Source organism: Physeter macrocephalus, unplaced genomic scaffold (assembly GCF_002837175.3).
Source record: "Physeter macrocephalus isolate SW-GA unplaced genomic scaffold, ASM283717v5 random_82, whole genome shotgun sequence".
NCBI lineage: Eukaryota > Metazoa > Chordata > Mammalia > Artiodactyla > Physeteridae > Physeter > Physeter macrocephalus.
Genome location: NW_021145368.1, coordinates 97,144 through 102,148, shown reverse-complemented (window position 1 = coordinate 102,148; position 5,005 = coordinate 97,144).

Sequence of the window (5,005 nt, the reverse complement as noted above, 5' to 3'; positions counted from 1 at the left end):
GTTTTTTTTTTTTCTGTTGATGTAATAAAATTTTAAATGGAAATCAAGTTGGTGGTGTTGATAATTCAATGACCTTCCAAGACAGAGTCGCCAGGCACTTCCTGTCTCTGTCAGGAGGGAGGTCTTTGGTTGCCAGGTTCCTTCCAGAATGGCATTCCCGAAAGCCCTTGCGCTCCATAGCTTCGAGCTGTCCCAGGGCCCAGTGCCAGCGCGTTTTAACAGCTCCCTCTCGTTTTGAACCGAAAACGTTCTCATTGCTTCTGTGAAGTCACGAGTGTTAAGATCCTGCCTAGGTATTGTGCTGAGAGCCTGCAAACTATCTGGGAAGAAGAACCTCATCCCTACCCAGGGTGGGAACCTGGGCGACAGAGAGAGCACCAAGCTGAGTGGAGAGAGGCGAAGGCATCAGGAAGGGACAGGCTGAGCCTGTGGAGAGACCCCAGTGAGGGTGGGGGGGTAGGCAGTTAGGAGAGCACCCAGCTGGATGCCAGGGGCTTGATGGGAGGGACTGGGAGGCGAGGTGGGGTCCACTCAGCTGTCCGAGTGGAAGACTAGGAGGGCGCTGAGGGATCCGGAAAGAGGAGGAAGCAGTCAAGGCAAGGACAAGTACCTCCTGGCGCTCTGGGTTAATCGCTGGAGGAAGTTGACAGGATTAGTCCTTGCTTGGAGTCCCTCCTTTGTGGGCAGCCCTCCCGGCTGCCTGTCCTGAGACAGCATCATTCCAGAGCCAGCACTGCTGACAGACATGCGGAGGAGGCAGGGCCAGGGGCAGGGGGGGTGAGGGATGTGTTAAGGCATCACCCTTCACCATCTGGAACACTGTGAGGACACTGGCAGAAAAGATGCCTCCACTCCCAGTCCCAGCCTGGCCCCAACACGCCTGTTCTGTGGCTGGCATTCTAGACCGAGGCTGGAGGCTTGCCATTCACAGGGGCACAGACACTTGGCTCTGAGACCCAGCCCAGCCTCCAAACAGCTGTGTGTCCTTGGGCAAGTCAGTTAACCTATTTAGCACTTTTAGAGGGATGAAAAAAGAAGACTGAATCTAATCTCAAAGGGTTCCTGAATCTCCCAGCCCATGGCTGTCCCAAAAGAGTGAGCGCAAACTGGGCAGAGGCCAGTCTTGTGCAAGAGGCCCTTCTCCAAGCTTCACATCCCCCTTGGGGATTCCCCCAGTTCCCCAACACACACTTTTCCTTTCCCCAGGCTGCCCGAGGCTTCCTCACGTCACCCCATTCCAGCAAGTCCAGCCTTCCCCAACCTCTCTCAGTCCCTGGAGACACCTGTCCCTGGGGGCCCCCTCTCTTTTGTAAGGTGACACTTGCTGATCTTTTCAACCTGCTCAAAAGGGCAAATGTGGGTCTCCTCCTAGGCAACATGCATTTATTTTTAACCTGGGCCTTTACGCTGTCTTAACCCTGTCAGTCACTTTAATGCGAGGAATTTCAGACGCTCTGATCTTAGGGAATTTGGGAGCCTTTGGAGGTCACTGAAATCACAGCTGCTTATGCATTCATTTATTAATGTAGTCAAACAATAAATATTTCTCTAACCATTGTATCCAGGATTTTGCTATACTCTGTGGGAATAGCAAACTTACTCTTGAATTTTCCAAGTCAGCACAGACTTCAAATATTTTGTTTCACTGTCTCCGTAAGAACATTCATCTATGTCAACCCACCTGTCCTTAATTTTAGTTCAGGCAATGTTGTCACCCTAGCTGAAAAAGTATCTGACCTACCTTTAAGGAGCAAATAGTCTTCGGGGGGGAAAGAAGATAAGAATGCACATGGCACTTATGTGCGCACATCACAGATCACTGCCCACTCTGCTGGGCTGCGTGCATCTGCAGGCAGGGCTGGACCCACCCTGCGCTGTGCCTGGGACCTACGTGCAAAAATGCCTGTCCAATTGAGGCTTCAGACAAAGCTGCAGGTAGCATGTCACTCAGGAGACACAGATAAACCCCGCAGGGGGGCAGTCAGAGGGCCGGAAGGAGACTGACTGGCTGAAACCACTTGCTTTCCATACATTATCTTATTCAAAGTTTAATTAAACAACCGACAAAGTAGGCATTACTACTGCCATTTTACAAGTGAGATTAAGTAACTGGCCCAAGGTCACCAAGTGGTAGGCGACAGGGAGATCTGAGCCAGGTTCTATCTGACATGCTCGCTGCCTCCCTGCTGGAAGGACTTGGTGGAGGAGGTGGTGTTTGAACTGAGGCCTGTTACAAAGTCATTAAGATACTACAGGGGCTTTGTTTCAGTTAATGCACACAGGTAGCAGCAGCAGCTGCAGGGAGAAAACGATCCTGCTGACCAGGGGACCGCAGGGGGGCTTCCATCCGCTCCCGAGTAACTCCGCAGAACCCAAGAACCCCCCTGCCCTTGACTAGCGCTACCCTCCCTACCCCCTTCCCCTCCAGCGCCCCCTCCTTCCCTGCCCAGACATCCAGAGCGCCCCGGTTACTGGGAAACATGGCAACGTCAGCCAGGGAGGTGAGGGGCCGAGATCACTTATCTCCTCCACTGCGGAGCTCCGAGCGTTCTCATTTCCTGCTGGTCTATCTGCACACCTCCCGGCTTCTTCCAGCCCCGGCTCGCCCGCTCCTGACGCAGTCTCCCCCTCCCCCAGGGTGCCGGAATGAGGGCAAAGAAAGCTCTCTGAGTCACACAGCTCCCCCTTTCCCTAGCCCTTCTTCCCCGGGGGGTTTTAAGAACTAGACCCCTGCCCTTCCCCCCCACGTCAGCGCCACGTCCTTGCCTGACCTTGGGTGGCCGCCTCTAAGCCTCGTTTTCCTCCTTTATAAGGCAAGGATAAGTACACCGTCTATCTTGCTTACTTTCCTATCTGATTCACAGGGAAATGGTCTGCAAGGAAAAGGGTAGGTTTCAATGACTGAAAAAGTATAACACCAGAAAACGCAAGGCCTTAACTATCATCACTAGTTCATCGTCAGGGAGTGAATAGAATTCCTCCTCACTGAGACAAGGGCCTGGCCCTGGTCCTCTCCGCCTGCCCACTCTCCCTGTAACTGCACTGCAAGACCCCCATCTCGGCCATGTTTCCTCTTCCTCCTTCCGGGCGTCTTGCCCTTGCCAGGGCTGTGGGATGCTGCCCTCTGCCGGTTCACCTGATTCCTGACCACAGTGGCCCCTCGGGTCCTGAATTTTGGGCCAATATTACCACCTGGTGTTTGACTGAGGCACTGCTGCCAAACTGGAGCAGCTTAGCTTTGGTACCTGTTTGCCACAGCGTCCTCTGAAATGGAGAGAAGGCAGAAATCTCCCGGTCTGGGACCTGAGATCTGTCTCCTGGGTGCAAGCAGATCTCCTCAGGCCAGGTCAGGGCTTTCAGAGAAAATACCTCAAGCTCTGCACAGAGAGTGGGGGCGGGGGGAGGGGGGAGGGAAGAATGCTAAATAGAGGTGTAATTGCCTGATTTGCAGGCAGCCCTGTCTCTGTCTGCATACTTTATTTTAGCGTCCAATGCTGTACACAGCCCCTCTGCATTTGCACCACTGAGGCCTGGCCCTTGTTGTGCCCAACTTACAAAACCTTCTGGCCTCCACAGGGCACTCACAGCATTTGCTGGTGGCAAAAGAGCCAGTGACACATTTCTATGTGTCCTTTCCTTCTCACTGTACCTATAGTCCCTTTTGCAGATGAAATGCAACAGGTAAAAGCAGGGCCACAGCAGTACCTCTGACAGGAGGGAGTGGGTAGTTCCCAGAGGAAAGAGAAAAGGGAAGGGAGAGGGGGCCCCCATCTGAAACTAAAAGCGCAGAGGGTGAGTCATGGGCTTTTCCTGGAGACCCCGAAACAGAGCCCCAGCAAGAGGTGATGACAAAAGAGAAGGCCTCTCAAGCCTCACAAGAGGAAGTGGACCCAAGAGAGGTCAGAGAACGGCCATGCAGAAGGAAAAAGAGCAAACTGAGCTGCTGCGAGCGCCTGAGCCCTGCGGCACAGGAAACGGGCAGAGCCCTCAGGACCCGAGTGGGGCAGAGCGCCAGCCCTGGCAGTGCAGGCCAGGCGCTGGAGCCACCGGAGGAGTACAGCTGTCAGTTCCTGGGGCTGCCAGGGTCTGGGGCACAGGGCCCAAGCCCTGACCAGGTGCCTCAGCTGAGCCTGGGCAGTCAGGGATGGTGCCAGGCTGCTAGAGCTAGCCCGGGCTGGAAACTCGTGAGGGCTTGGGCTGTTACACAGACCCCGTGCAAAAACCTAGCAAAAAGAGCCTGCTCTGCACCATGAGACAAGCCCTAGTGTATGGCTTGGTCCCAGACATCACTACTTCCTAAACCCCTCAAACAACACCCCCTGGCTTGCACCCAGGAGAGTGGCTCGGAGAGGTGGGGCTACAAAAAGAACTGAGTGGCCCTGGGGGTAGGTGGAGACCAGCACTGTAGCGGGGGGACTGCGAGGGAGGGAGGCGTGTCCAGGGAGGAGCTCAGATCAGGCTGGGGGTCAGCACTGGAAGAGGGTTTTCTCTGTTCCTTCTGACTGGGCACTCATTCTGCACAGGACTTTTTGGAAGTTGGAGGGAGGAGGATACTCAGAGTGAGGTGTTGCCCTCAAGGAGGATTCTGGAATCCCCTGGACTCGACAGGGAGGGGGAGGCATTCCCAGAAGAATCAGCTCCTGGGCATCTCAGAACCCTGGTTTGGAGCCTGACCAGAGTACCCCCAACTTCTTAAACAGGCCAGAGGCCCCATTTCTTTCAAGCCTGCATCCCTCCCTCTGCGGTGCACCCTGCCCCTCCCTGAGTCACCCCAGGGAGAGCGGGGGAAAAAAGGGAAGAGAAAAGAGGCATTGACTACAGAGGAAGGAAAAGGAAACAGCAGAGGAGGGAGGAGAGAAGCCACACAGGAGTGGGTGACAGCGGAGATCGGAGAGGGCAGATCTAGGGCAGATCTAGGGCAGGGGGAGACAGCAAGCCGAGCATCCCAAAGGGTGCCCCAAGAGCAAGGCGGCCAGGGGCGGGGAGCCGAGGGGGCGGGCCGGCC